This window comes from Thermobia domestica, chromosome 1 (genome assembly GCF_964235325.1).
Source record: "Thermobia domestica chromosome 1, izTheDome1.hap1.1, whole genome shotgun sequence".
NCBI lineage: Eukaryota > Metazoa > Arthropoda > Insecta > Zygentoma > Lepismatidae > Thermobia > Thermobia domestica.
The window spans coordinates 337,779,582-337,804,969 of record NC_137454.1 but is presented as its reverse complement, the minus strand read 5'-3'; the positions used below and the strand labels follow the sequence as shown (position 1 = coordinate 337,804,969).

Genomic DNA, 25,388 nt, shown 5'->3' with positions numbered 1-25,388 from the left:
ACACTTCGTAGTCACATGACACATGAAAGTAAATGTAGCCCTGGAAGGACTACACTTACAAGTAAACCTTACGCTTGGGTGAATTGAGTTGCTGACTGAGACATATATGAGAAAGTAGTACTAATTGTGGTCAGTATTTCAGTGAAGTTATAGGTGCGAAGCTCCAGGGGTTTAGGAGATAAAGCTACCAGAACATCACATGGAAGTACAGAATAGTCTTCATACAGTTGGAGGTAAAAGCTCTGTAAGACCTCTTGTAACGACAAAAGGTGAATAAAAAATATATGGGTACATATTAGGACTAGGGGGAAGTCATATAGTAAGGGTATACCTGACGAAGGCCATCTTGAAATCCGCCATTTTGAATTAAGGTTAAGTTTTTAAAATAGGAATAGGGTCATGTGATACATGATTTAAGGCGCAAATTTAATCAGAAGAACAATGGGGACGTTAATTTTGATTTACGATCAATTGGTAAAAAGTTACAGGGAAATTAAATATTGTTGCAGCACATGTATTAGTCCTTTACCCCACCTTGTAAATTTTGTGTTAATGATAATAATTAAATAAAAAGCAGGTGGATAAAAATTAGGTCTATGGTAAGAGTTGCCTTGGTGGCGGCCATGTTCAAATCCGCCATTTTGAATCAGACAAAAGTTTTAAACAAAACGCATAACAGTGACACCTTATTAATAGCAATTTTTACCATAACTCCAACGGTATAACCATTTTTGCTTTATCATTAACCAGCACAAAATTAAATGGATCGCTCCTTACGACTACTGCTTTGACGGAAATGTTAACGACAAATGTGTCAAGTGTAACTCGATTGCCTTTGTCAGGTGTGCTCACTGTGAGCACAGCATTTGTGCAAGTCATGCACTCTTTTCTGAACTACATATTGATTGTACTAATTGAGGATTTTTCTGGAAGAAAGACCCAAGTTCAATTATGACTCAATTCCACTTTGGTCATTTTTCCTTATATTAGCAACTTGTTTATGCGATAACAAATGCTGGTTAATGATAAAGCAAAAATTGTTATACCGTTGGATTTATGGTAAAATTTGCTATTAATAAGGTGTCCATGTTATGCATTTTGTTTAAAACTTTTGTCTGATTCAAAATGGCGGATTTGAACATGGCCGCCACCAAGGCAACTGTTACCATAGACCTAATATTTATCCACCTGCTTTTTATTTAATTATTATCATTAACACAAAATTTACAAGGTGGGGTAAAGGACTAATACATATACTGCAATAATATTTAATTTCCTTGTAACTTTTTACCAATTGATCGTAAATCAAAATTAACGTCACCATTGTTCTTCTGATTATTCCTATTTTAAAAAATTAACCTTAATTCAAAATGGCGGATTTCAAGATGGCCTCCGTCAGGTATACCCTTACTATATGACTTCCCCCTAGTCCTAATATGTACCCATATATTTTTTATTCACCTTTTGTCGTTACAAAAGGTCTTACAGAGCTTTTACCTCCAACTGTATGAAGACTATTCTGTACTTCCATGTGATGTTCTGGTAGCTGTATCTCCTAAACTCCTGGAGCTTCGCACCTATAACTTCACTGAAATATTGACCACAATTAGTACTACTTTCTCATATGTGTCTCAGTCAGCAACTCGATTCACCCAAACGTAAGATTTACTTGTTAGAACTGCATGATGAAATTCGAGACAGGCACATAATACGTCACATATACACACAAACAATAATTTTGGATAAACTTTAGTAAATGTTCTGCCAATTAACGATCAATGCACTTTCGTTTTACTTTCGTGCATTACCAAACACTGGACATCTACGAACTTGGATATAAGTAGATATATACTTACTTGGGCAAAACGAAGTTATCGCATACAATCAGTGTCTCCCAGAGAGTGAGGGGTTTAATATATATATATATATATATATATATATATATATATATATATATATATATATATATATATATATATATATATATATATATATATATATATATATATATATATATATCTTCTTCAACCAAATCCCTCACCTGGGATCTTAACAGTTTTTTCTAAAATTGAATTTCATGGCACGATGATGGCGACTACAATAGTGAGTTGTCTCACTCTGCCTCAACCCTTCGTTTCTCGGAAAATTCTTTCTTTACTATTGAGCACTAATCGATATCCACTTCGATTCTCACGTTGAGTAGTATACTACACTTCAATTCATAAAACAATTTTACTGATGGTGTTAGTGAATTTTATAGAATTTTAGATAATTTTTGACGACAATAATTCTATGTCGACTTATCTCCTACTGTCTTCAATGAAAAAGCCATGGATTGACAAAGAGAAGATCCCTAATTGGCTACTCTCTGACGTCACAATAAGAAAATGCTCCTAAATCTCGACATACGACAGAACACCAACTCATTGACAAGATATTGAGTAAATCTCGAGAAAACAACGACTTTTAACTTTCAATCAGGTTAATCTCGTCGAAGCAATGGAGCTTGTCCATGAAGATACAATGGTTGCCTTAATAGAAAATTTAATGTTAGGAGAAATTACGAAACTATTATGCTACAACTAATAAAAATACAATTTTACAAGGTTGTTCATAAGATAATATTATTATACGCAATATATTCGCTCCCTTAACTCTAACATCTTAAGGTAAATCTTATACATAATGTTCTAAATTCCACGAATCATGATACATTAGACAAATGTAAAATGTATCATGTAAAGTTCCGCCACAGTGTCGGTTTTCCGACTAGGCAATCAAAGCTAACTGTCTAGGGCCACACTAGAAAAAAAAATCAGCATTTGGAACAATTTCTTTAATAAACAGATTATCATGGGGTGGTGTAATGGTGAGCAAGGCTTCTAAGGCTGCAAAATGCCTAAATCTCACATATTTACACATAAATGAACATTGAATTAGTATCCATCAATTGATTAACTTATATAATATCGATCAATTCGCTCCTCTCGAGACAAAAGGGCGTATGTAATTTTCTTAACTTCTGCAGGAGACAAGTTTAAACCATTTCTCATTCTTTATTCGTCGTTTTCTTTTAAAATTTAGTTTGATTTCCTTCTTTTCAGGTATATAACTTACGAGATCAAATTAAATTTTACACAGAACAAGGGAGAATAAATTATGATAAAAATCTTTAAACTTGTCTCCTGAAAAAGTTCAAAAAATGAGATACGACCCTTTGTCTTGAGAGGGACGAATTGATTAATTTTTCGAATATCGAAATATCTATACCAAAATAACATATCATTTTTGGAAATTTTCGGTGCTTTAATATTCTTGATGTTTTTCGTAATTTCAATATATTGTCCTTATTGACTTTTAAACTCAAATCCAGATCTCGCACCACCAACATAGACACATACACATAGAAAAACTAATTATTTTATACATACCAGAATATATATTCCCCTCAAGTGGGGATTTATCCAGATACCTTTCACGGATACATCCGCACGTGAATGTAGCATTTTATAAATTAATTTTTTTCACTGGTTTTTTAACAGGACTAAATACTGAAACTACAGGTGTTTTTGCAAAATCTTCTTAAAACTACATTTATTTATAACTTTTATTTTTGTTTCGTTAAAACATATTAACAAATTGTGAACTTACAGTACTTCTGATAAACCAACGTTTGAGCAACCGTCAACATGAAAGAATGCCTTTAGCGAGACATTTAAATTTCCTAAGAAAAGGCTTACTCTAAAGGTAACCAAGAAAGTTCTGTCGCTTTTTGTGGAGGTCTGTGTTCACTAGACCCTTACACCGTGAGTTGAATGCGAATGAAAATAAGGCTAAGGTCAGTTTGTTGGCGTGGGTATATCCAACATACTTCCTGATTGTGGCAGTTCAGTTACACCGTGAACTTGCGTAAGGACAGAGCGAACAAGAGCGTGTATGCTGTACGAGTTCAAACTGGGGCTAAACACCGCTGCAGCGTTCCAGAAGGTATGCCAGGCCTTTGGCGAGGATGTCGTGACTACGCTGGCAACGCAGCGGTCGTTTAACAAGTTTAAAGACGGTGACGAAACACTTGAACACACAACCGAAAGATCAACTCATGTACAAAATGAAGATCTTCAGGCAGCAATTGAGGCGAACGGTGGCCAGACATGTGAGGAACTGGGACTACAATTCCGTGTGAGTGGAGAAACCATTCAGAGCATTTCCATCAACTAGGAAAGCACTACAAATGGAGTCGATGGGTCCTGCATGATTTGTCTCCGGGCCAGAAGGCAAACCGGGCAGACACATGTGTTTCTTTGCTGTCTCGTCTGAGAAAGGAGCCATTTCTGGATAGGGTGTTGCCATGTGAGTAGAAGTGGGTCCTTACGAAGCTCCACGGCGCCGTCATCATTGGTTAGCATCTCATAAAACGGTTCCAAAACAGCCGAAACCAGCACTGCATCAGAAGAAGGTCCTCCTGTGTGTTTGGTGGACTGCTCGCAGCATCGTGCATCGGAAACTCCTACTAGCTACTCAGAGCATCAATGCAGGGGCGTAATTTCAGACTTTGCTTAAGGGGGGCAAAAGCACCACCGATATAAGACTTTCACATTTTGTACTAGTACCTTAGTAGACAATCCATTAAAGTATATGTATCTCTTAAATTCTTGGGGGAGCAATTGCCCCCCCCTAAATGACGCCCCTGCATTAATGCAATGTGTACTATCAGCAGTTGAGCCGTGTTCAACAAAAACTCAAAACTCTGAAGCCAGCGCTTCTGAATCACAAAGGGGTCCTCCTGTTACAGACAGCGCTAAGCCCCACGTGGTTACCATGACCTGGGACACCATTCTACGCCTTGGATGGTATTGCATTCACAATACTTCTCGGGCATTGCACCGTTCGATTATCACCCGTTCCATTCCTTGGACAATCACTTTAGAGGACGCCAGTTCAAATAACTAGTAGAGATGAAAAATACACTTGATACCTTCTTCGCTTCACGGCCCACCAAGTTCTGCTGCGATGGAATCCGTGATCTTTCAGAACGTTGGCAGAAGGTCGTCGATACTGATGGGAACTATTTTTGATCTACCAGATACGTCTTAGGTGGCATATGGATGTTCGAAGGTGGTTGGTGAAAAGATGATAGAACTTTCTTGGTTACCTTTTTACGTAAGTATGTGCGTTTTGTTGCTCTTTCCTAGACCTGGACTATACGGATGCTGTAATTGCGGCGTTAACAACACAGTGTTAACACCGGCCACCACATGACAACGACGTTAACGTCGACAATGGCTATATCATTGGATGGACTATACGAACGCTTTCAACGCGAAGCGAGGACGCAATAACCGAACTTTGAACGCACTCAACGCGTCAGAGCGCGCTAGCAGCGGGTCTCTTAATGGAGCTAATCGAGTCTTAATATTTTTATTCTTCCCAACAAGCCTGCCACCAACTGACCCCAACAATTCATCAAAAAATTGCAGTGACTCCTGGTAGTATTGAAAGAATTTATTATCGTATTTCCAGTGCTCCCCAAACATTAATGGAAATTAGCCAGCTGAAAACCCATTTGCCGACAAAAGTTTAGTTCCCTATTTTCTAATTTTCCGGTCGCTTTAACTTTCTAAGCACTCAGTTATTAGGACAAGAGCGCCCATACATCCCATTTGCAAGGTGTCCTTATCCACTTGTGAGAAAGAAAATTTTATTTTGTTTCAAAACTCCAACGCCAACGCGCGTACAACGCGACATATAACCTGGTTATGTCGCTAGTCCCTTTACAAACACTGCTTATTTAGCATCCATCTAGTCGGACAAAATAACGCCACTTTTCCGCATTTACAACGTCCGCATAGTCCAGGTCTTATGCTGAAACAGGCCTACCTCAATGCTACAAAAATTTACTTTTAGCATTTTTGATCGTTTCATCAGCACATTTCGGAAACGTTTAAACGTGTTTTATTAAACAATAGATTATTTAATCACGTTTAACACTTTGAATTATTTCTCTTTATTATACGCATTGATAAAATTAAGTGGATGATAGATGTTTTTGTTGTTATATATATTGGAAACCTTTACAATTTATCGGTGGAATATTTCACATCTGTTTTATCTAATCTTTGGAGGTTATAGATAATATTGCAAAAAAAATATTAATTTTAGTCCTTTTATTATTGGTATTATCTTGCATTAAAGATAAAGCATGTTGTAAATAACTTAAAATTCTACGTAGTTCGCTCAAACAATAATTGTACTTGGAATAACTGCTATTGAACGCTGAGTACTGATATTAATTCATGGAAAAATTTCGTGTTTTCTGCATGATTTTATTTAGCTTATCTTCTCTATCCTGAATATAAAATTATGCAGTTAATTTTGCACTGAATTTTTCAATCACTTCCACCGATCGGATTTTTTTGTTTAAATTTTGCAACGATGCTCATTCTTCACAAGGATCTCAACGCACCCTATCCTAAATTCCAATGGTGCCAAGGGTCAATGATCACTTGGTTATGATTTTTGTCTGGATCTCGCTTCTCATACCAGGTTTGATCTAATGACCTGGTAACCTAGACAGACTTAGCGAACTGGACAAACCCGATGACCTGGAAGCTGCCGAAATATCAGTTCTACAGCATTAACGCAACATTTTATACTGGATTAATGGTGTCTACTACTCGAGCATAGTGACTTTCTCTTTTGAATATCTCTGAGTTTTGCACATTTGCTTATCTCTGATAACAGACAATATACAGAAAGGAGGAGCGGAAACCCATGTTTTTTTAAACCGCTAGTACTCGACGACGAGTAGGGGTATTGATTTTTAGCGACCGTGCGCAGACAGCTCAGACAATACAGTTTCAGTCGCTATGGAGCGTTAGAGCGTAGAGCATCGTGTGTTCACGGTCCACCAGTTTTTTAGAAACAATGATTATGTGGTCACGGCTCACCGTCTTTTCCGTCGAAAGTTTAATGCCGAACGTCAAGATACAGTCTCAGATCAAAACACTATACTCCGATGGGTTGCAGCGTTCAGAAGTACTGGATCTGTAATGGGAAAAAAATCAGATCATCATGTAAGATGTGATGAAGCGAACGACGTGACATACCCAGCGATACAGCCTGTAGCTTAGCGGATAGTTTCGGACTAGCTAGAACTGCCCTTTTCACTTTGTCTACGTTTTCCGGTGTTCAAACTGAACGGGGAAGACTAGCTGGTTTCTTTTTCATTACAGATCCAGTACTTCTGAACGCTGCAACCCATCGGAGTATATGTTTCGATCTGGGACTATACCTCGACGTTCGACATTAAACTTTCGACGAAAAGACGTTAAACTGTGACTACAAAATCGTTGTTTCTAAAGAACTGCTCGACCGCAAACACACAATTCTCTACGCTCCAACGCTCCATAGCGACTGAAACTGCATTGAGCTGTCTGCTAACGGTCACTCAAAATCAATATCCCTACGCATTGCCGAGTACTAGTGGTTTAAAACATATACGTTTCTTCTGCTCCACCCTGTACTTGCTTCGAATTTTGAGTGGCCGAGTCACGGAAAAGAAATATACAAATGTACAGATACTTATCAGTTTACAATATGGAAACACCTGGAAAAGTACAATATACGAGATTAATATGCATTGGACCGCCTTTCGCTCCCACAACATATGTGATGTGAAGTGAAATAGAGTCAGAGAGCTCGTGAATGTTAGCAAGTGAAATATTACAGCATTCCGCGTGTAGTGTGTAACTCAGTCCCTGAGAGAAGGTGAAGGCGGAAATCTGACCAGATTTGTGCTTCCAACAACAAATGCTCAATTATGTTGAGGTCTGGGGATTGGACGAGCCAGAGGAAATGTTTAACTTTATCCTGTTTCTCAAACCACGCCGCAACAGCTCCAACTGTGTAAATACGCTCATTATCATATTGTAATATGGCATCACTGCCGAGAAACAATATAGAGAACATATGATGCACATGGTCCCCTAAAATGGCGACATAATCATGCCAGTGCAGCCCATGCATCATAGAGCCGTTGCCATTTTTCACGGTTGGGCGCAGACGTTGCAAACCATACGCTTCTTTGGGTGCCTGCCACACATAAACACGGTCCGCTTGAAATAAGCTGAACATTGACTCATCCGACTATATAACATGTTTCCACTAACTAATGTCCCATGTTGCGTGTTCGCATCGTGCTAAAGCGTATGGTTTCTTATTAGCGGTTTCGCCCTTGCAACTCGACCCCATATCTCCATATCAAGTAATTAGTGGCGAGCTGTAATATTGTCGATACAGGCTGCGGGAGGTATTGCTTGAGTTCCTCCGTCAGTTGCACCACAGTCGCACGACGGATCTAAGTGACAATCCGATTTAATGAACGACGGAACCCTGTCCATTCCGACTACTATTGCTGTCCATTGATGTGGTTTTGTCTAAAGTTTTGAAGATCGTCATAACCTTTACACTGTTCCTTACGATACACTCACCTCAGTTGACACCTTTCTTCATGCTCGCACCACATAATCGATATCAAGCAATTTTCTCTCTTATAATCTGTTTAGTTCACTACAGTCCTATTTCTCCTAACTTACATTACCCTAACGCACCACCACCATCAGCTCGGCGCTGCAGTCATCACCTGACCGTTGTCAACCCAAACATCTGAGATATTTCCAACTCCAGATGTTTCCATTAAATTGATAAGTATCTGTACTTTTTCATATATTCTCTGATGAAATTCGAGGCCTATAGGCGGCATAGGTAGTCAAACAAATTCTGATAAAATGGAAAGAGTGTCGCTGTGTTCGCTCTTTCTATTTTTTGGCCCGTGTTTCAAATTACTTGGGATAGCTACAGGGTAATCACAATGTCCCGTTTCCCCCTATCGCGTGTCAATATATTCATAGATGGTCGCATTGTATGATTGGTGATCATGGCCGAGGACAACTTTAAGGTAGTGTGACTATTATGTACTATTTATTCTAGTGTGTCTGTGTGTACACCATCGTTTCCGTAACAGAGTATGATTCTCGTTCATGTACAGTGTGAAATTCTCCTCAACATTGCTGGCGTGATGGCAGTAAATGCCCGTCGAACAGCATCTTTAAGTTCGTCAACGGTTTTGTAACGAGTGGCAGCAACCATTTGTTTTATGAACCCTCATAATGCATTGTCACAAGATGACAGATCATGGCTTCGGAATGGCCACTCCAAAGGTGCAGGCAAATGGACAGAACCACGTTCAATTCATTTATCAGGAAACACCTCATTAAGATATTCTCTAACGGTAATAGCATAATGGGCTGGTGCTCCATCCTGCTGGAATCGTACACGACCAAGCAGTCTCTGATCTTGCAGATATGGAATAAACCAATCACGTAACATGATAGGTTACGCAATGTGATTCACAAAACTGTCAAAGAAAGATGAACCTACCAAGCCGGTTGAGGACATTGCAGCCCAGATCATGATATGTGGTGGGTTGTGTTCAAGTTCTTCATAAAAATGAGGGTTTTCTTTACTCCATAAATAAACATTTCTGACTTTTGCACTGCGATATATTGCATATTCTTCGGAGAAAAATACTTGAAAGAAGAGTTGTAAAGACATCGAGAATTCGCCCGCAAGCCTGCTAACATTTTTGCATGTCATGCATGCAATTCGCTTACAAACGGACGTTTAAATGCCTTTAACTGGAAATCCTTCGTCACATGTTCTTGTAATGTCGAGTATGGAACACCCAATTCCTGTGACCGCTTACGAATGGATTTTTTTTTTTTTGGGCGAACGTTCGACAGACACTGGAGCCTGTACACACGTATCCAGTCGCGGTGGTAGTCGTTCTAAGAGGGGCTTATCTTTTATGCAACAAATTGCAAAGAGTTTTTTTCTCCCAACGTAAAACTGTTGGTTTGGAGGGGAAGGTTTCTGAAAGCTTACTGTTCCTCTACAGGGTCGTTCGTGAGCCCATGTGCTCATTGCGATCCGTTCCTCCATGGTGTCAGTAGACTCATCAGTCATGATTTAGATGTATATCAGCACCTGCAACAATAAGAAATAATAATTCATTAACATCTCTGTAATACATAGGGAATAACGGGACTTTGTGATCACTCTGTACATATTAGTTTTAAAATTTGCACTAACTTAAGATTTGAGAGCATGATAAAATTTGTGAGAAGCATTTTTTCCAACAATGGCCAAGTTTTAGTATTGTCTTCATTTTCCCTTTCTTTCTAATTAGCCTACTCCAATATATTCACTTTCAAAATGTCCCGTTTTGAATAATTTCTTTATTCTTTCTTTAATGAAAATACGTATTGAATGGACAAAGATTACACTACTCTTTAACTTACTTTATTGATTTTTATCTCTCATACGTATTACTGTACTGTATTTATTAGAATTGTTAGAAAAGTTACCATTCTTCTGCAAAAAATACTACAGTAATTAATTTTTATATTTATAATTTTGGATGTGGAAAAACCTCACTGGATTGACATTAAAAATACTACAAAATTTGAAAATAGTGTTTTTTCAACAAGGAAGATAACAAATCAATAACGATTCTCTCAGTGGCATATTTACGATTTTGCTTTGCAAACTTTATTACTGGAAATGTGAAAATTCTACGAGATATTTCATTTACTTTAATATATGAAATAAAATTTTGAGGGGGCTTAAGCCCGAAAGCTCCCCTTAATTGCACCACTGAATCCTCCCCTTTTACCTGACATTATAGTTATCTACACAGCCTGTCTTCATACTGTTGGAAGCACAGGGACCCCCATGTTAATCAACTTGTTCTCGAAGTTCACATAATATGTCTATTCTCTATGGTTTCAGGATAGTCAGTTTCGTCTCCATTTTTCTCCCATGTTCTTAACTCGGTACAGAAATCAAATAATAATTCTAACAACTTTCTGTGTAATTATTTAGTACTTAGAAAATACAACCTAGTAAAGCAGTTTTTGTTATTAATATGTTTCCCACAACAGTTTTCCTTTCTTTCTTGTTTATTTTTTAACGAAGCACAAGTAAAAAAAAAAAATAGCGATTCGGTTAGCTGGAAATCGGGTAAAAGGGTTCGGTTAAACGAGACTGTATAGCGGTAAATAAAAGCGGTGAACCTGGGTAGTTTTTACGTTTTCGTCAGCGCTGCAAGTGGTAGCACGTTCCATAATCTATGTATACAGTAACTACTTGCGGAACAGTTACCGTGACGGCGCTGCAAGTGGTAGCACATTCCCGCCATCTTCATATCTATACAGTAATTACTTGACGAAGTTACCGTGACGGCGCGGCGCTAGAAGTGGTAGCACATTTCCGCCATCTACACAGTAATTACTTGCCTTGCAGAAGAGTTGCAGTGACGGCACTGCAAGTGGTAGTACATTCCCGCCATCTACACACCTATACATTAACTACTTGCGAAACAGCAGCAGAAATGTTCACACTAAATAAGTTTCTACGTCCGTGACTGTCGATTGACATGTAGCAAAATATTATTTATCGTTGTTGTTAGCATTGTTAGTTTCTTTCGTGTAAAGCGAGTTGAATGCTCTGGTGCATAATTAGAGAAAATAACTGAGAGAGTTGAAAAAATATTAACATAATTTAATTAGTTTTAAACACAAATTTTAAATCAACCAACCAGCTAATGTTGCCAACGAGACGAGACTAGAAATAAAGTTTTCTCGTCTCGTATCTCGAAGTCTCGCTTCGACGAAGTTTCGTCTTATCTTGTCTCTATTTTTTCTCGTTTTTTAAAATTTATGTAAATAAGTTATGGCCTGATTTTTTCTTAATTTCACCTAGAAAGTACGAGAATTTGTCAACATCACCAGATCTACGAAGGGGGTAATATTTAATATAGCGTAATATTTAATAGAATATAATATTTAAACAATATTTGTAATTGCAGTATATTTTGTAATGACTTGAGTATTTTTAAACGTTGATAAATGTCAGGCCCGTATCCACGGGGATCTATAGGGGCCGCCCCCTCTAACTTTTTGCTGGCCCCACTAAAATTTTCACGGTAGGCTTGCAAATGAACTATAATATGGTGATGAACTATAGTATGGTTGGATCGGGGCCCCACTAACTTCTACCGGGCCCCCTCTACATTTTCGGGCTGGTTACCGGCTTGATAAATGCTCTTCGTTAGTTTGTATAATAACTTCAGCGAACCCTCCTTTTTGGAGAGGAGAAAAATGAATAATTACCCCGAAATATATTATTTTGTCTTGACCCACAGTACATTATAGATTGGTCACCATTGCTTTAGATATTTGGTACCTTCTAATACGATACGAACCACCAAAGGTGGCGATAGGGCAACGTCAGGCGCTAGGATCCTTTTGTGTACGTAGTTCATGATGAACTGCCGAAAAAAGGACACAATTCAGGGATCGGACCCTGTAAGGTGCTAGGGTCATTCCCCTGCTTGCCAAGGAACACGTCCTCAACTCAATTATGACTTCTGGGCTTCCACAACGAATTGATAAGACTGAAAGATTTTTAAAATATTGTAAGGTTCTACACGTGCTCCCAACGCCACGTGCTTGTAAACAATTTGATACGACATCCACGAAGAAGACATCGTCAGAGATCATCAAGTGACATAGATTAATGAAGTCAGCAACATTTCTGAATAAAAGGAACACTGCAGAAGGCATCAATGTTCACCAAGTCATCATCACCTCCACTTTCTAGGAGGCATGGTCTCTGAGAGCTTCTTTATCATTGACACTCTCTAGGAAGCTCTGTCTCTGAGAGGTACCTAACCTACAGACTCCTTGGCCACAAGAACCTTGGATCTTGTTACTCTACGAAGCTTAGACTTTGGGAGCTTCATATAAACTCACGAATAAAACCACCAAATATCTAAGAGGAACTTATCTTTGAACTGTAATTGTTATTACTGTATATAAGAAGAATTTTTATAATAAAAGGTAACTGGGAAAAGTCCAAAATTCCCTTATATAATTTTTACCCTAAAAGTCAGAATTTTTACAATATTGATGAGTAGAATTTTCTACTTATCAGAAAAAGTGCGCAAAAAATTTTCAATTTTGTTGTTTGATTTTTGCAATATCTCGAAGAAAACAAATTACCTGGAGTAAGACTGATGAGAAGACTTTTCAAGTCATAACTTCTCTGAGTATTCCTGAGCTCTCCTTGTCTACTCTGCTTGATCATCTCCTATAGCAGGGCCAACAAGAGATGGTCTCTGACGTTTTTTACCATATGCGGAGGGACACGCACCCCTACTTTGGTACTAGTGTTACCAATCACGGTCACTTTGTCTTACACCATTAATTAAATTACCAATGCACCCGGGAAAAAAAACCTTGACATGTGAGAAATGGCAACGACACTGCGAGCTGTCAGAGACCTTCTCTTGCTGGCTTCCTGGCTCAGCTGAAACTATAACAGCTGTAACCTCAACCATTCACAAATCATGCTGAATAAATGACAGTCAACAGACAGTTTGTGTCACTTCACCATAAATATCTTTTCCTACCATTCGTACGAAAAGACAGTCACATCCTCTCAACACTGAAAAATCTCAATTTGCACTGCTTTTGGTTTTAACCCTGCAAAGAAATAAAATAAAAATTTTGTTATAAATTTTGTTGCAAATAATATGGTATATATTATAGTAAAACGATTTTGATCTTAAATTATTTTCTTTAACTGACGCCACTTTAAAATGTAATAACACTGTAATACATTTTGGAAATACCTGATTCATACTTGCTTTTCAGTACATTTATTTATACGGTGAAGTATTTTTCTCCTTTCTTTAAATGAACAGGAATTTTAATGTTTCCTTCTTTAGATCTATTTAAAAATTCCTCGTTTGGTCAAAATGATGTTATATATATATATATATTACTTAAATTAGGTTTCGTTTATAAATTCTAAAAATTTGCAACACAGATTTTAATTTTAACAAAGTGAGAGATTTCAATAAGCCTAACCTTTAAAAACCCCGTTTAATAATAACTAGCTAAACCTGAGTTCTCTATACAGTGCATCATTCATATATGAGCATGAATCTCCTTCTCATTCCTCTCAACATCTGTACAGTCCCTTTACCGACACAAGTGAAAGATGTCTTGATAAAAATCGGCAACTGGTACCATAAAAGGGAGATTTTTTCGATTATTTTTTTCAATATCTCGCACCGTTTGAAAGATCTGAGTCTACTTCCTGTTGGAGTTTCTAATTCATGTATGATCAGTGTTTTCTTTCTTCTTGCATGCAGTATGGAATAAGCAAATACATTACAAACACAATTAATTATGATGATACATGATGTTCATTGGGAAAACACTCCAAACAATAAAGATTCATCTTAGACTGGAGAAATGGTTATCCTTCGTTTTTCTTTATCATTTTGCCATGAAAGAAACGCAGGAGAGATATACTAACCCTGTTTACAAATGTGTGGTGTTGGAATGTATAACTCGTATGATATGAAGCTTTACTTTTTTTAAATTTAACATTTCCAGTGTAGCCCTAAAAATGTAATAAAGAAATAACGGCCAATTTTTAAATATTGAATTAAAACTGAACAATCTACACAAAATTCGCAATCGGTCAGTGAAAACGGCATCTTTCTAGATCCTCTGATTACCGAGAACTCAAAAGGATTGGCCACAAACTAAACTTTTCTTGACCACAAACGTATAAACCTAGCATTTTAATATGTACTTGTCTTGTGGATAATAAAAAAAGTAGAATACTTCATCATATAAATGAATGGTTTGTGTGGTGGGCAAACACCGTGTGCGTGGGTTTTCTCGGGATTCTCCCGTTTCCTCCCACTTTCTTCATTCCACCATTTCATTCATCTCTCATCATCACCGTCTCCTTTAGCGTAACCGGCATAACCTTGGGACGTAAAACTCAAAAATTTCATTTCATTTTCAAATGAATGGTTTTTGGGAAACAAATATGGTGGAAGCATGCGATATCCTTAGCTAGGTCAAAACTTTTTCCGAAATGGATGACCCAACATCTGGAACTTATTGTTCTAATGAAATATTTAAACAATTTTGTAAGAATTGTGTGATTCATCTGAGGACTGAAGTTCAATGAATTTCAATTTAATGTCTGCAATTCAAATTTGAGAAGAAAAGTGGTAGACAGACAATCGAGCAGAAGGTTTTAAAACTCTGTCATCAAATACCTGACATGAGACAAATTTGTTTGTGAGAAAACTTTATTGCAGCTATTGAACGCAACTCATGAATAATAACGACGAAGCGAATATCTTTTTCTTTTTCTCATCTTTTCTTTTCTTTTTTTACTTTTTTAAAACACGGAAACTATTTTATTTTCATTTGTTCTTTCCTTGTGGATGCAATAGAAATTTGAAAGGAATCACTACGTGTAATGTGTGAAAATGTTTTTATTATGAACCTATAATACATATTACATTATCTTGCTACCATGAAAACGCAGTTTCACCTGAGCTTGTAAAATGATAATTGGATTCCTTCCTTCTCACAACACAAGCATTCTTCAAATGGTCATGAGAATGGTGAAACATTCTGTAAAGAATGTTAAAAAAAAAAAAAAAAAAGACTTCCTTCATTGTTGCCAAACAAGGAAGAATATTGTTTCGCCAGGAAAATTATGTTCGTAAATGATTTTTATTTTGTAAATTCCATGGATGTATTGTGTCAGAGCAGTGGCGTAGCACACTTTTGCGGGCCCCTCCGCAAAGTATAGAGAAGGGTCCCTAGTTGTAAAGCCGATAGAAGTAAGATTGAAGTTCTACTTCTTTAAAATCTTTATTCATAGCAAGACTTTGGGGCCCCCTATACCTCGGGGGCCCCCGCACTGCGGGGGTTGCGGGGGCAGCTGCTGCGCCACTGTATCAGAGGGTATACGAGTAGAATGTGTGTCAGTTCACAATTCCTGATTTATCACTGTTGGTTTATAGAAGACTTAATGCATTTATTATGCTCTGTTGTTAGAACAAGGGTAGAAACGTCTACTCATGTCTTCTCCAAACTGTACAATTTATTTTTAATCTCAAAATATACAAAATTTTCAAGGCATCAACAAAACAAGCAATTTCCCTCTCTGCGTATACACCTTCACCGTCCCCGTCTCAGTGGTGCCAGGGCCTTCTCAACGCCCATTACTAAGACCCTTCCTTCCGTCAACATAAAAAATGACTTAACACTCTGTAGCTAGTATTACCTCCTCTATTCAGTGATGCCAAACTGTTTCCACAAAAAGTCGCTAAATGAAAGATCAAGTAACACCAATTTGAGGTGAAAAGTTACAAAAAGTACATTATAAAGTACTTTACATGTGATTTTTAGAAGTATTTCTCATTCTATAAAAGTAACCAAGAAAGTTCAGTCGCTTTTTGTGGAGATAGGTTCAATTGGCCCTCACGCCGTGCCGGAAGACCAACCATGTACAAAATGAAAATCTTCAGCAGAGACTGAAGCGAACAGTGGCCAGACATGTGAGGAACTGGGACTACAATTCAATGTGAGTGGAGAAACCATTCGGCAGCAACTCCATCAACTAGGGAAACACTACAAGTTGGGTCGATGGGTCCTACATGACTCCGGGCCAGAAGGCAACGCGAGCAGATACCTGTGTTTCTTTGCTGTCTCGTCTGAGGATGGAGCCATTTCTGGACAGGGTGTTGCCATGTGATGAGAAGTGGGTCCTGTACGAAGCTCAACTGCACCATCATCATTGGTTAGCATCCCATAAACCGGTTCCAAAACAGCCGAAACCAGCACTGCATCAGAAGGTCCTCCTGTGTGTTGGGGGACTGCTCGCAGCATCGTGCATCGGGAACTGCTACCAGATGGCCAGAGCATCAATGTAACTGTGTACTGTCAGCAGCTGAACCGTGTTAAAGAAAAACTCAAAACTCTGGAGCCAGCACTCCTGAATCGCAAAGGGGTCCTCCTGTTACAGACAACGCTAAGCCTCAAATGGCTAGGATGCCCCGACACACCATTCTGCGTCTTGGATGGGAAACACTATTGCATCCACCATACTTCCCGGACATTGCGCCTTCCGATTATCACCTGTTCCATTACTTGGATAATCATCTTAGAGGAAGCCAGTTCAAATCCCCAGTAGAGGTGCAAAATACACTTTATACCTTCGTAGCTTCACGGCCACCAAGTTCAACCGCGACCGAATCCATGGCCTTCTAGAGCGTTGGCAGAAGGTCGTTGATGCTGATAGGGACTATTTTTAATCTTTCAGGTGCCTCTTAGGTGGCATATCGATGTTCGAAGGTGGTGGGTGGAAAAACGACGTAACTTTCTTGGTTACCTTTATAATTTTGGAACTAGACTACATTTAACTTAAATAAAAATTAGATCTAACCAAAACAAACACATATTATTATACTTTCAAGCTTGCTAAGCGTAAATGTCGGAAGTCTTACAGAAAGTCTTTGTCCGTCTGTCTGTCCGTCTGTCGACAGGTATCAGAGCAAAAATGGTAAGAGATATGGAGATGCGGTTTCTGTACAATCGACTCAGCGTTCAAAGAATATGTTCCATCTCCTCCATTTACTCACTATTTAAACTGGAAGTGGTTTATATTAGTCATTTCCGGTTTCAACATTTATCGCCATATTACGAAAACGATAACAGATAGCAAGAACTTTTTTTTGTAAACGAGGTTTTTCAAGGCAATGTACTGCGACCTACCAAAACCGGAAGTGGTTCGAATTCAATAATACTTTCGGCTTCAATATTGATTCAAAAGAGCATAAATAATTCTATGTTCGAAACAATTCCGCAGTTGTGCTTATAAAATAATGTTGGGACCAAGAAACGAGACGGAAAAGAAAAAGAGCACAATAAACTAAGTTCTTTCTGGGTCTTATCTTTAGGTTAGTTGCTCCAAAACTGAATAGCAATTCTGCGAATGCTCAGGAAACGTTTGCAGAAGTGAAACAATCCGAGGTCACTCTGCGTGGAGGAATACCAGTTCGATACCCGACTCTGAACCCTTTCCATGAAAAGATATTATCTCAAAGTAGAACCTGAAGGGGGTCAATGTCAAAATCTACTCTGCTGACATCCACAGATGAATTACGAGTAATATTCTCTAGGATTCAGTTCGTGCGACACGGAAATTAGAATCAAAATGCTAGGTCACACTCGAGCTATACTAGGTATTATTTGTATAGAAATTTTACACGAATCTTGCAGCCTGATAAATATTAATAAAACTTTCTTATTTCATTCTCAAGTGCTACTAGCACTAAATGAATCCAGCACTGTATACTGAACAGTCAATTGTTTTACAATGCACTATGTAAATACATTACTCATATGCACTATGGTATGCAGACTGCACAACGCAAAATAATCACAACGATATCGACCTAGCTGCACTCTAGGTACATATCCCTTTTACATATCTTTAGAATTAACAAGCAGGAATAGCATGTAATCAGTAACAGTGTTGCCACAGTCCTAGCTCTAGAGAGGGCTGAAAAATAGTACCAAATTGAAGCAAAAAGGGCTGAATTCATTATTTTATACACGTGTAATACATGACTATATAACACGAAACTAAAAGAGGTAAATTTCTAGAACACTTCCCCCTCTTCCAAGACTCCAAATCAAGAAAGTACTCTTTTTAAAAATTACTTTTTAAAAACATCCAAATAGGAGGGCACTGAACAACCGTGAAAGTAGATGAAACTTTTTTTCGCACGTAGGAAGTATAACAGAGGACACAAATTAAAACGAAAAACAGTTAAAATCTTCGGTTGTAAGGAAACCAAACGCGCCTCTATTTCAAAGTGACCAATAAACAAAAACGGTATGGTGGCCATATAGGCCTATGAAAAAAAATATATAAAACGCGGAATAAATCGATCGTCTCCAAGTTCGTGTCTAAATAGTACGTTATAATAAAATATTAAAATATAAATTATTGCACCTTGTTCTTGCTTATTTCTAGCGTCATTTGTTTCCTGGTATAGTTTAAATTACCACTTTTCCACACGAAGTTCGTAGTGTTATGCGGCGCAACGTCACAGAATGAATATTCAACAGCCCTTTTTAGTCCAACACACCGTATGAGTAACGTGAGAGGTAGGGAAACTTTGAAAGTATTTGTTAAATGGTGCTGAATTGGGTAGAATTGTACCAAGTTTTTCACAAAAGGGGCTGAAAATGCCAGAGTGGTACCAACGGGCTGATGAATGACAAAAAGGGCTGAATTTGGTACAATTGTACGTGCATAACAACCGCTAACAGCTAAGCTGTAGGGTGATATTTTTTACCAATAAGGGGGAAGTTTAAATTTTGTCTTGCATTGTTATAAAGATATAACAATATAAAAGAAAAGAAAAGAAATATGTAAAAGTGCAATTAAATTTCCTAATATAAAACATTAAGAATATTAATAGCTTGTCCTATATCATTAGTTCTTACTAAATAATTACAGAACTTTGATTTTGGTTATATAAACATAAATTAGAAATTCAGCTCAATAATAATGAAAATAAGGAAATTTGAAAATTACATTGGAATACTATACAGAGTGGCCCCAAAGTAGGCATACAGACCTACATATATAAAACATACAGGATTGTATACCTACTTTTGGGCCACTCTGTACATAACTTATTGCTAACAGTGAGTAAAAGAGATACTTTTCCTGAGTTCAAACTAAATATGAGCTCCTACGAATGCTATTATCCGGACTACGATTAAGTTATAAGAAAATACAAAATCAACGTTGTACAACACACAGCAAAGAATTTATGCTGTCTATTGACTACTATAACTACTATTAAATAATAATAATAATAATAATAATAATAATAATAATAATAATAATAATAATAATAATAATAAATATAAAGAGAATACACAAAATAATAAATGTTATCAGCATTTATAATATTTATATAGTGAATGGTGGTTACTGTCAAATTATCAGTGGCGGCTGGTACTATATGTTGCATGATTGTGCAACCGGATATTTTTTAATACTAAAGATATTAGGTATTAAAAATGTATTAGGTATTAGATATTATATTTTTAGGTATTAAAGTAGTGTATCAGTAAAAAATAAACCTTTGCTCTTGGGCGCAAGACAGTATTGATGCATTTCTAAAAAAATGAATTAAAAAAAAACTGAAAGAAAGAGAGAGAGTTACATTTCCAGTAGCAGCGAGAGTTGCCACTGGAAGCAGTAACGTTGAGCATATAGCGGCGAGCGCCTATCTCTTAACATGAGGTGCCTGTTTCCAGTTGCAGCACGTTGCGCAACTGGTGTATCGTCAGCTTCTGTAATAGTTACGAATTCCTCCGCTTGGCAGCGCTTGGCTCAATTGATAGGGTAACAGACGCTTGGAAAAAATAAGTTATTCACAAAACAAACTCGCAGAGAACAAATACACATCTAGTGGTAGTATTGTTTCTTTCTTTCTTAATATCGGGGGAGTTTTGCCCTCTCGAAGTTGGGTGGTTGTGGTCCTAAGTATTCATTACGATTAAAACAGAGGAATTATCAAAATATAAAATAATTCTGTATTTTAATTTTGTGCTTGTATCGGTGCAGTTTTTAAGAATGTTTACTGCCTCAAGGACTGTCCCTATCGGTTCTCTTTCAAGCAAGATGTTTTCCTTTTTTCTGGGAGGGGGGGTATTGTCATATTACCAGCTATGAAATCAAGAGATTCCAACATGGAACACCAGGAAGTATGTATAAATGTAGTCAACGGGACTTAATATTGTATTTATGATATTTCTTCCCACTCCACCCAGTTAAGTAATTTGTAATTAATTTCTCATCAATACTTTTTATGGCCATATACTAAAGAAGATGATGGGAATGAATGAAATGTTGGAATGAAGAAAGTGGGAGGAAACACACGTATACGGTGTTCGTCCAACAAGAAGCCCACTAGACGCGACCTGGGATCGAACCAGGGGCCGCAAGTAATTTACAATATAGGAAATAATTTGTGACACTGAAAGAATAATAATCTTACTATGCACAGAAGTATACATATTATTTTTGTGTTTAAGAGGTTGCTTGATTTTGTTTTCACAAAATTTCTCCAATTTAAAACATCGTTACAGTTAAGAACTGAAATAAAGAAAACACAATAGTCAAATATACATATAATATGATGTACAGAATGAATGGTAAACCAAATCAAACCAAATGAACATTGATAATAGCAGAAATATCTAGTCCTTGCAATCGCAGTTCGTTCTTTTTTTTCTACTTTGAGATATATACCTACCATTCCCAATAGAGAAATTCCTATATTTAAGATATTTTCAGCATCAAGTTCAGTGATTTCGAATTCACGGTTAATTCCCATCGATTGAAAACTAACAAATCATTCCAAATATTAATATTTAGTAAATCATGTCTCGAAGGAGAAAAAGTCCTATCACTGGTCTAATTCCTAGCTCTGTGTCTTTCATGCACATGATCCCGTGTTCGATTTCCGGCGGAAAGCATAAAAAATTGATCTCAAATCATTCACTTTCAATAATCATCTGTCTTCTTTAGCCTAATTTGTTGGAATGTTAAACTATTTTTTTTAATTATTATTTTCGAAGGAAAACATCTTAGATTTCATGCTTCTTTATAGTAGAACAGCAGACAAAAGTACGTGGTTACTGAAAATGGACATTTTGTCCCTTATATTCATACAAAGAAATGTTAACAAAATGCGTATTGTCGGAGAGACGTATTTCTGTACCCTAAAGAAAATAAAGCGGAAAATATTTGCGGTAGCGATGCTTTTTATTCAGAAAAACTTGGCGAGCAGCATTTCAGATTTCAATGAAGTCATATAAAAATTTGAAGTTCGAAAAGAACAAAGAAAGACCTTTTATTTTAAAATAATGCATAGTTTATTTAATTAAATAATTTTTGTTTAACTAATTGCTTGAATATATGCTTATCATTCATGGCTTACAGCACATACAATTTATTCGATTTATCTCTTGATCAATAACACGAGTGTAGAAGTTTTGTATATAAATAGTTTATGAACGTACATTTATAGTGGTTGTTTCAAATAAAGAAAATAGCTTATATATTAAATCAATATTAGAGAATACACTTCAATCAATAAATATACAAATATAGCTTAAAAAGACTTTCCTCTTCATATTTCCTAAATATTTTTTGGATAAAACTCAAGAACGCTGGGGGAGGGAAACACTTGCGCGCATCTACATACCTTTGATATTGCAACCGGTGCTTCTACAGACTACGAACCGCTACTGCAAATTATTCTTCATTTTTCTAAACATGTCATACACGAAACCTCATGAAATTTTTATTGGACCCCTCACTGACTCTCCTTATTAAAAAGTCCTTGCTACGCTACTGCATAGCGTGAAGGGAAGTTAAGTTAATTGGTCGTAAGGGTATGAAGTTGGAAACTAATAGTTTGCTTATCCAGATATTTTTATTGGGAGGAGTTCCAAAGTTTGGGGGACGAGCCCAAACACTGTATGTCTATATTATTGAATTGGTGTTATTCTAAACCCGAAAAGATAGTAAACACTAGTTAAGTACTACCATTATATTCTCTGTAAAAATGATAGAACTAGATTGTTTTTATGAGAAAAGAGAGAGTACCGATGGAGTGTTTTATACTACATCAATGATTTCTCTGCTAAACACAGCGGCGTAAATCTGTCTTCAACGTTGGGAGGGGGGGCGGATGAGAACGTTCCCATATATATATACAGTGGTCGAAGTGAGACGGTATGCGGTGGTATGCCATACCGCCTCTGGTTTTTCCAGTGATCAAGACAATGCGTCACTGGAGACTAGATGCTAAATACCTTTAATAAATCAATTTTATATACAGTAAATGACGAACAGCTTTGCACATAAAAAGATTTTATTTGTTATGTAGAAATAATTTCTAAGCTGACAACACCGACATCTTTTTCCTACTTTTTGTTTTCAATGTGAGGTGTCTTCAAAGAAGTTCATCTAGTTTATATTTTGATGTGCGATATTGAATTATTTTTCTTATATGTGTGTGTGTCTTCTTGCCTTAATACACACAAATGTCGTGTATTGAGCACAGGCGGATTTAAGGATTGTCTGCTGTGGGGGCGGGATTTGGAATATTCCTCAGTCGAGCGGGGGTTCGGGAGTCTTCCCGCAAAAAATTGTTAATATGAAAACTCGGTTTTTGAGGATTTTCGTGTATAATTCTCTATAATACAACATATGAGGATATTTTTTCACAAAGTTGTTGGCGGGGGGTTAAAGTTTCTCCATGTCCTCCCTCTCGTAACTACAGACAAGCTCTCCAATGGTTTTCAGTCATTATGTAAATAGAAATGCAATCTTTTTGACAACATACCCACACTATATTTCAACATTTAGATAGCTGGTATGTCGAGTCAAAATCGTTATAAAACACACCACCTCTGCTTCTTTTCCACTTCGAACACTATATATATATATATATATATATATATATATATATATATATATATATATATATATATATATATATATATAGAGAGAGAGAGAGAGAGAGAGAGAGAGAGAGAGATTTATTTCTGGCGGTACGCAACGGTACGACATACCGGCACCTTTTGATGAGAATGTAATATGTCTTAAAAATGGGTTAACGACAAATTTCGAAAATATAAAATAGTACATATATAATTTTATTGAAAATCAGAGTTTTATTCCTCTTCCTTTTTCTTTCTTTTTTTCTTTCTTTCTAGAGAAAGAGTTGCGAATCTTTATTCCTTCTTGAAGTCAGTTAATTGTATTCAGGGTCTAGAAATATTTGGGCCCTTCTGTCTCTCGCTCGCTCGCACATCCTCGCGCCTCCCTTTTTCCATTCCTTTTTTGCACAGTAATATAAAACATAAAGGCTCTGAACCAACCAGATTTATTTGGCTGAAAAGACTGACCGCTTACAACGAAATAATCCCAATAAGTGTGTCTGTCGCTGAACTTCGGCTACACCGAAACCCAGTACAAAAATTATGATGGGACTCCACCTCTGTACTTTCTCCGCAGAGAAGCCTTTGCTCAGTTCAAAGCCGTAACTTGGGGGGGGCAGGAGGGGCAACTGCCCCCCAGGGAAGCTCCTCGCCGTTCTAGGGGGGCCCACTTTAAGACAAAATGTTCTTACTCCATATACGATACGAACATGAAATTATAAATGAAACACCAAAGAGGTTCACTACATTACATGAACAAAACAGAACACAAAGATAAATAATACAAAAGTGAGTCTTTGGCCCATTTCAGTAAAAACCGTCTACTATTAAAGGCATAAAAATAATATTTATTCGTATGATTTTGAGATTTATTAATATAGTCTCCTTAATTAATTTGTAATGTATGGAACAGGCCCAAGGGCGTAACTAACGGCCCCACAGACCTTGCCGTGAGGGAGGGCCCACAGGCTTCGGGTGTCATAAAGAGTAAGAGAAGGACGGAAAGAAGGGGCCCAAGAATTAGAAAACTTTTTCTAGGGGGTCCAAATACTGGTATTAATGCTTGCCCCTCCAGAAAAAAAAATCTAAGTTGCGGGGCTGGCTAAGTTCCTATTTTAATGTATCCAATTAATTGTTTTTATTCATTATTAGGGAGAGGATTAAGTGAAAACATCTTCTAGATTTTTTTTCGCAAAGTTTAACCATTAATTTAGTAGAGGTTTGTAGAATATTTTGGTAGCACGATTCTGAAGAACATTATGTGAACAATGTACTATATGGATTTTGTTATTAAAATTCGGTATTTGTGGAACTCTTGATCAAGGACGCCGATCCTGGGGGGCTGATAAAATTAAGATGTATCAGACATTTTTGGAGAATCAGACATTTTTAAAGCATCTTTGCTGCGTAAGAAGTTTAATTCCAAGACAGCAATGATACGAGTATGCTGCTTGAGATTATAAGTAATATCATTAATAATAATAATAATAATAATAATAATAATAATAATAATAATAATAATAATAATAATAATATCCTAAAAATATGCAACTTTTTAACCATTATGAACTTGATGTCCAGCGTACCGGGTCGAAAGAAATGCTGTGGAGGATTAGTGGAGCAGAGTTGATTTCAACATTGGGAGGCGGGTAGATTTGAGGCTTATTCTGGAAGGACATCAATTTTATGTCACTTTTCTTTGTGACAATCGAACACAAATCATCACATTTCTCCCCCAAAAAACACATTTCAAATCGGTTTATTGTGGGGACAGTTCCCCCCAGTTCCAAGATTGGAGGGGACGTCTCCCTCATCTAGGGTTGCCAGACGTCCGGTTTTTGGACATAAAAATTGATGTCCAGCTTTGTACCCAAACCGAATGCACATTTGTCCTCCTTTTCAAAG

At 37.1% G+C, this 25,388-nt stretch overlaps 1 long non-coding RNA gene across 1 annotated transcript in view; it reads right to left on the bottom strand.

The window, feature by feature from the left end:
- Positions 1-2,023: 2,023 nt before the first annotated feature.
- The window catches only part of LOC145663225 (uncharacterized), a 33,832-nt gene continuing 10,467 nt past the window's right edge, over positions 2,024-25,388 (bottom strand). Inside the window, exons 2-3 of the long non-coding RNA XR_014127163.1 lie at positions 13,122-13,604; positions 2,024-10,044 (exon numbers count right to left, since the gene is read on the bottom strand). This is a non-coding gene — a long non-coding RNA (uncharacterized LOC145663225). The remainder of the gene's footprint in view (positions 10,045-13,121; positions 13,605-25,388) is intronic.